Below are 8134 nucleotides of genomic sequence, written 5' to 3'. Positions count from 1 at the left end.
CCATGGACTGTAGCCCACCAGGCTCCTCTGTCCATGGGATTTCCTAGGCAAGAATACTGGAGTGGGTTGCCATTTCCTTCTCCAGGGGATCTTTGACTCAGGGATTGAACCCACATCTCTTGTGTTGGCAGGTGAATTCTTTACCCCTGAATTTGTTCATGTAATTATTGAGCTTCCTTTGTCTTTAATTTTATATTAATCTGTTTTATAAAATTTTTTCAATTATAAATCAGCACAGTCTTTTTAAAAGGGAGGTAGGGATTATAGATAGATGAAAATGAATACAGAACAGTTGTGTATTATTCTGTAATCTGATTGCTTTTTTCCCACTGTTGTGTCTATATACTTAAAATAGTAGATAACACATAGTAGATGTTAGTGAATCAGTGGATTGAATTAATGTACCTTCTATCAGACATCTAGTTGATTCTAAGGGTTTAAATTTGATCACACTCAATGCATTTACTGATGTGGTAGGCTTTGCTGTTCTGTTTTTCACTTTCTATTTGACGTGTCTTTTCTGTTTTGCTCTCCATTTTTGCTTTCTTTTGGATTGATGTGATGATTAATTTAATGTGTCAGCTTGACCAGGCCACAGGGTGCCCAGATATTTTATCAAACATTCTGAATGAGATTAACATTTGAATTGGTAGTTTGAGTAAAGCAGATTGCCCTCCTCAATATGGGTGCATCTCATCCAATTTGTTAAAGATTTAAAGAGATCAAAAAGGATGAGTAAGAAGGAACTCCTTCTGCCTTATTGCCTTTGAGCTGGGACATTTGCTTTTTCCCCATAGTCAGACTCAACCTGAAACATCTTCCTGGCTCCCAAACCTACTGGCTTTTAGACTAGAATCATACCATTGATTTTCCTGTTTCTTAGGCCTTTGGACTTGGACTGGAACTATACCATCAGCTCTCCTGGGTCTCCAGGTTGCTGACTGTAAATCTTGGGTCTTGTCAGCCTCCATAATTGCATTGGCCAGTTTCTTATAATAAGTATTTCTCTCTCTCTCTCTCGACACACACATGTAACACACATGACAAACCCTACTGTTTTTGGTTCTGTTTCTCTGAGTAACCTTGACTAATACAGAGTGCTGTCTTCTGTGCTTAGTCGCTCAGTTGTGTCCAACTCTTTGAGACCCCATGGACTGTAGCCTGCCAGGCTCCTCTGTCCATGAGATTCTCCAGGCAAGAATATTGGAGTGGGTTGCAATGCCCTCCTCCAGGGGATCTTCCCAACCCAGGGATCGAACCCAAGTCTCCCACATTGCAGGCAGGTCACGTTGCATCTCTCAGATTCGTTACCATCTGAGCCACCAGGGAAGCCCTAACAATGGATAATTTTTTTTAAAGATTTTATTTTCCCTCTAATGAAGAAGTTATATATTCTGTTTCTATTCACTTATTGGTTACTCTGGAAGTTATAATAAACATAATTATCAGAGTCTTAAGTTATTATCGGAGAAGGCAGTGGCAACCCACTCCAGTACTCTTGCCTGGAGAATCCCAGGGACGGCGGAGCCTGGTGGGCTGCCATCTCTGGGGTCACACAGAGTCAGACATGACTGAAGTGACTTAGCAGCAGCAGCAGCAGCAACAAGTTATTATTATTACTTTTAGCTTCCTTCTTGATAATATAAAGACGCTTTAACCCCAGTTCCCCCTCTCCTGAAAATTGTTGTTTTATGATTATTTTTAATCCCATGAAACTTTATTATTACTAATTTTTATACTTGATATTTATGTACGTACACTCACGTATTTGTCGCTTTATTGTTGCTAGTTCTTTCTTGCATGTTAGCTCATTCATCTGGGAGCTCATTCCTTCTTGTTGTTGCCTTGTGCAGTTGCCCAGTCACGTCTGACTCTTTGCGACCCCATGGACTGCAGCATGCCAGGCCTCCCTGTTCCTCACAATCTCCCAGAGTTTGCCCAAGTTCATGTTCATTGCCTCGATGATGCCATCCAGCCATCTCATCCTCTGATGTGCTCTTCTCCTTCTGCCCTCAATCTTTCCCAACATCAGGGACCTTTCCGGTGAGTCATCTGTTTGCATCAGATGACCAAAATACTGGAGCTTCAGCTTCGTCATCAGTCTTTCCAGTGAATATTCAGGGTTGATATCCCTTAAGATTGACTGGTTTGATCTCCTTGCTGTCCAAGGGACTTTCAAGAGTCTTCTCCAGCACCACAGTTTGAAGGCATCAGTTCTTTGGCGTCCTGCCTTCTTGCAGTCCCAGCTTCCACTGGGAAGACCATAGTCTTGACTATACATACCTTTTCAACACACTGTCTAGATCTGTCATTGCTTTCCTGCCAAGAAACAATTATCTTCTGATTTCATGGCTGCGGTCACCGTCCATAGTGATTTTGCAGTCCAAGTAGAGGAAATCTGTCACTATTTCCACTTTTTCCCCTTTTATTTGCCATACAGTAATGGGGCCGGATGCTGTGATCTTAGTTTTTCAATATTTAGTCTTAAGCCGGCTCTTTCACTCTCCTCCTTCACCCTCATCAAAAGACTCTTTAGTTCCTCTTCGCTTCCTGCCATTAGAGTGGTATCGTCTGCATATCTGAGGTTGCTGATGTTTCTCCTGCCTAAGTTGATTTCGACTTGCATTTCTGACTTGCATCCAGCCTGGCATTTCTCATGATGTGCTCAGCATATAGGTTAAACAAACAGGGTGACAGCAGACAGCCCAGTAGAACTCCTTTCTTGATCTTGAACCAATCAGTTATTGCATACAGGGTTCTAACTGCTGCTTTTTGACCTGCATACAGGTTTCTCAGGAGACAGGTAAGATGGTCTGGTATTCCCATCTTTCTAAGAGCTTTCCACAGTTCGTCATGATCCACACAGTTAAAGGCTTTAGTGTAGTTGATGAAACAGAGATAGATGTTTTTCTGAAATTCTCTTGCTTTCTCTATAATCCAGTGAATGTTGGCAATTTGATCTCTGGTTCATCTTCCTTTTCTAAACCCAGGCTGGACATCTAAAAGTTCTTGGTTTGCATAATGCTGAAGCCTAGCATGCAAGTATTTAAGCATGATCTTACTAGCATGGGAGATGAATGTGATTGTCCGATGGTTAGCTTAGTCGCTCATTCCTGTTATCTGTAGTTTATTCTTTAGCAGTTCTTCTAGAGTATCTGCTGATTACAAACTCCAGTTTCATTGTTCTGAAGAAGGCTCTGTGTGTGTGTGTGCTTAGTCACACAGTCATGTCTGACTCTGTGACCTCATGAACTATAGCCCACCAGGCCCCTCTGTCCAAGGGGATTCTCCAGGCAAGAATATTGGAGTGTGTTGCCACCCCTCCTCCAGGGGAATCTTCCCAACTCAGGATCTCCCACATTGCAGTCAGATTATTTACCGTCTGAGCCACCAGAGAAGCCCAAGAATACTGAAGTGGGCAGCCTCTCCCTTCTCCAGGGGATCTTCCTGACCCAGGAATTGAACTGGTGTCTCCTGCATTGAAGGCAGATTCTCTACCAGCTGAGCTATCAGGGAGGCCCGAAGAAGTCTCTGTTTTGTGTTAATTCTTTAAATATATTTCACTGGGAATAAAATTCAGGGATGGCAATTTTGTTTGTCATCGTGTATAAGATCTCAGTGTCTTGTTTTCTGGTTTTCACTGTTGTTTTTGTGACATGAATTACCAGTCTGATGTTCATATATGTATATACGTATGTATAGTCATATGTGTTTGTATATATATATATGTTTGTATATATAGCTTTGGGGTATATCATTTCACCCATTGCAAGTATTTATTCAATGACTTTTTTTTTTTTTTTAGTAAATTTAACAAATTGTGCAGCCTTCACCATTGATCAGATTTCAGGCACTTCTGTCACCCAAATAAGATCCTTTATGTTCATTAATTGTTAATGTCCATTCCCTCTCCTTTTTCTTAAGTTTAAGTATAGTTGATTCACAATGTTATATTTCAAGTGTACAGAGAGTGATCCAGTTATGTGTGTACATGTATATATTCTTTTTCAGATTCTTTTCTATTGTAGATTATTACCAGATATTGAGTACAGTTTCCTGTGCTATATTGTAGGTCCTTGTTGTTTTTATCTATTTTGTATATAGTAGTGTGTATCAGTTCGGAGAAGGCCCTGGCACCCCACTCCAGTACTCTTGCCTGGAAAATCCATGGACAGAGGAGCCTGGTAGGCTGCAATTCATGGGGTCGCTAAGAGTCGGGAACGACTGAGCGACTTCACTTTCACTTTTCACTTTCATGCACTGGAGAAGGAAATGGCAACCCACTCCAGTGTTCTTGCCTGGAGAATCCCAGGGACGGGGAAGCCTGGTGGGCTGCTATCTCTGGGGTCGAACAGAGTTGGACACAACTGAAGTGACTTAGCAGCAGCAGCAGTGTGTATCAGTTAATATAAACTCCTAATTTATCCCCCATGACTTTCCCCTTTGGTAACTTCTATCCATTTTTCTTACCCTGGACAATATTAATCTATTTTCTTTCTCTGTAGATTTTTCTTTCCTGGAAATTTCATATAAATCAAATCACACAATATGTGGTCTCTTATGTTGGTATTCTTTGACTTAGAATAATACATATATTTTCACACTGGAAATCTTTGATGTCTAACTGTTTGGTGTACTCAGTAAGTATTCACTATCATCATTCATTTATGAAAATTATGAAAGCTTCTGAAATATTAAAATGTGCTTAAGTATGAAAATACTTCTATATATGATAATTTCATTAGGATGATTTATTGTGCTTTCACTTGTGTAATGTTACTGTTACTGTTTAATATTAACATTTTTATTTATTTTCAATTTTTATTTCTTTAAAAAAATTTTTATTTTATATTGGAGTTAGTTAACAGTGCTGTGTTAGTTTCAGGTGTTCAGCAAAGTGATTCAGTCATACATATACATACATTTACTCTTCTTCGAATTATTTTTCCATTTAGCTTATTATAGAATATTGAGCAGAATTCCCTGTGCTATACAGTAGGTCCTTGTTGGTTAACTCTTTTACATATAGCAGCATGTACATATCAATCCCCAAATCCTGGTCTATTCCTCCCCCTACCCTTTTCTCCTAGAATAACAGTTTTGAGGTTCGTGTGTTGAAGCATGTGTTAATAGTTTGTTGTTTTATTGATGAGCAGTGTTCCACTGTATGCATACACTGCATCATGTCTGCCCATTCATCAGTTGATGCACATTTAGTTTTTTATAGTTTTTGACTATGAATATGAATAATGCTGCTAAGAGGATCCATGTATAAGTCTTTGTGTAAATACATATTTTCATTTCTCTTGGGTAGATACCTAAGTGTAAAATCGTTCAATCATTTGGAAAATTTATTTTTAACTTTTAATGAGACTTCAGACTTTCCAAAGTAGTTGCATTATTTTGTGTTCCTACCGGCAAAGTATGAGGACTCCTTTTTTCCACATCCTTGCTAACATTTGTTATTATCCTTTTTTAAAAAAAGTTATTACAGTCATCCTAATGGATGTGAAATTGCTTCTCATTGTGATTTTAATTTGCATTTTCCTAAACTAACATGGAATACCTTTTTGTGTGTTTATTAGCCACCCATATATCTTCTTTGGTGAAATGTTTTGTCAAAAATTTTACCCAATTTTTGATTGGGTTGTTTGTCTTGTATACAAAGAGTTCTTTGCATATTTTGTACACAAAGTCTTTATAAGATATACGTTTCCCAAATATTTTCTCCCAATCTGTTGCTTATCTTTTAATTTTCATAATAGCATCTTTTGAAGTGTAAAGGATTTGAATTTTGATGAGGTTTAATCTACCAGATTATAAAGAATGCACCATGTTTTTGGTGTCATATCAAAGAAATTTTTGCCTGACCTAAGGTATTGAAGATAATCACCTGTGTTTTCTTTTAAAAGTTTGTTTTGGCTCTAACATTTACATCTGTGATTTATTTTGTATAGTGTGAAATAAAGGTGTAACTTTATCTTTTGGCATATGCATATAGAGCTTTCCTAGTACTATTAATTAAAAAGCCTATCTTCCTTCAGTGAATTTCCTTTGCACCTTTATTGAAAATAAGTTCTGTTCTAGTGATTTACATGTCTGTCCTTGTGCTGGTACTACACTGTTCACAACTACTCGAGTAGCTTTACGTCAAGTTTTGAAATTGGGAAGCATATGTTGTCCAGCTTTGTCATTTTCAAAATTGTTTTGGCGTTCTACATGAATTCTATATAAATTTTGTAATTCTATGTAATTTGCAATTCTAAACACATTTTAGGATCATCTTGCCAATATCTGCTAAAAGACTGCTGAAAATCTGGTAGCAATTGATATATGAATCAACCTGGGGAGAATTACTATTCTGAACGTTATTGAACTTTCCACTCCATGAACCTGGTATCTGAGCTTCTTTTGAAGGTAATCTTTGTCTGTCCCTCCCTCTACTGTGCCCTGATGGCTTTTAAGGTCTTTCTCTTTCCTTTTGGTTTTAAACAGTTTCATGATAATGTGTTTTAAGTGTGGACTTCCTTTTATTTATACTGCTTGGGAACTTTTGGCTTCCTGCATACATGGATTGAGGAGAAGGCAATGGCACCCCACTCCAGTACTCTTGCCTGGAAAATCCCATGGATGGAGGAGCCTGGTGGGCTGCAGTCCATGGGGTCGCTGAAGAGTCAGACACGACTGAGCAACTTCACTTTCACTTGTCACTTTCATGCATTGGAGAAGGAGATGGCAACCCACTCCAGTGTTCTTGCCTGGAGAATCCCAGGGACAGGGGAGCCTGGTGGGCTGCTGTCTATGGGGTCGCACAGAGTCGGATACGACTGAAGTGACTTAGCAGTAGCAGCAGCAGCATACATGCATTGGAGAAGGAAATGGCAACCCACTCCAGTATTCTTGCCTAGAGAATCCTGTGGACAGAGGAGCCTGGTGGGCTGCTGTCTATGGGGTCGCAGAGTTGGACACCACTGAAACGACTTAGCAGCAGCAGCATACATGGATTGATGTTTTTCATCAATTCCGGAAAATTTTGTTGCTCTCTTATCTCTTTTTAATTGAATATAAAATATCATCAGTTTTAAGATGTACCATTTATGTACCACTAAAAGAGAAAGAATATACTACTAATGCCTTAATAATAGTTAATGAATTAATTGGTCATATTGACCCTAATCACTTAGAAATTTATGATTTTCTCAAAGGATCTGGCAAACATTTCTTCAGTTGCATTGCTTGATGTAGGGTCTCACATGTATCTTTGTAAGAAAGCATATCACAATTTCATATACTTGTATCTTGTTTTCTTAGATTCTGTAACTACTTAGTTGTTTCTTTGCAACATGTTCAAGTCAGTTCAAAGTACTCTATCGAAATACTATAAACTGGGTGGCTTAAACAACAGTTATCTCCTACAATTCTGAAGGTTGGGAAGTCTCACATCAAGGAGCTGGCATAGTCTGTGTCTGATGAGGACCCTCTTCCTGGTTTATAGATGGCCACCTTCTTTCTGTATTTTCCCATGGTGAGGAAGAAAGATTCTTTCTCTCATGTCTCTTCTTATAAGGGCACTAATTCCATTCATGAAAGCTCCTTGCTCAAGACCTGATTACCTCACAAAGGTCCTACCTCTAAATACCATCAAATTGGGATTAGGACTTAAGCATATGAACTTTGGTGGGGTGGACACAAATATTTAGCCCATATTATAAGAATATAAGGGCTTTCCTGATGGCTCAGACAGGAAGGAATCTGCCTGCAGTGCGGGAGACCTGGGTTTGATCCCTGGGTCGAGAAGATCCTCTGAAGAAGGGAATAGCTACTGCTCCAGTATTCTTGCCCAGAGAATTCCATGGACAGAGGAGCATAAGAAAATAATCACCACTCATTTGTGGTCATAATTTCAGTTATGAATATTTGTTTCACTAATATCTGATTGAGAAATGCCTCTTGAGAAACCTGTATGCAGGTCAGGAAGCAACAGTTAGAACTGGACATGGAACAACAGACTGGTTCCAAATAGGAAAAGGAGTACGTCAAGGCTGTATATTGTCACCCTGCTTATTTAATTTCTATGCAGAGTACATCATGAGAACTGCTGGGCTGGAAGAAGCACAAGCTGGAATCAAGATTG

At 39.0% G+C, this 8134-nt stretch overlaps 1 long non-coding RNA gene across 5 annotated transcripts in view; it reads left to right on the top strand.

Annotated features, from left to right (window-relative positions):
- Nucleotides 1-8134, top strand: part of LOC104982517 — a 157609-nt gene that overhangs the window by 44759 nt on the left and 104716 nt on the right. Inside the window, exons 5-6 of one of the 5 annotated variants that reach the window (XR_824517.1) lie at nt 4506-4640; nt 6278-6528. The exons of 3 other annotated variants lie outside the window; for them this stretch is intronic. This is a non-coding gene — a long non-coding RNA (uncharacterized LOC104982517). Of the gene's footprint in view, nt 1-4505; nt 4641-6277; nt 6529-8134 lie in introns of those variants that run through there. One more of the 5 variants, XR_824518.1, reaches the window with a different exon arrangement.

This window comes from Bison bison, unplaced genomic scaffold (assembly GCF_000754665.1).
Source record: "Bison bison bison isolate TAMUID 2011002044 unplaced genomic scaffold, Bison_UMD1.0 scf7180017864533, whole genome shotgun sequence".
In the NCBI taxonomy this organism is placed as follows: domain Eukaryota; kingdom Metazoa; phylum Chordata; class Mammalia; order Artiodactyla; family Bovidae; genus Bison; species Bison bison.
This window is presented reverse-complemented; position numbering and strand designations above follow the sequence as displayed.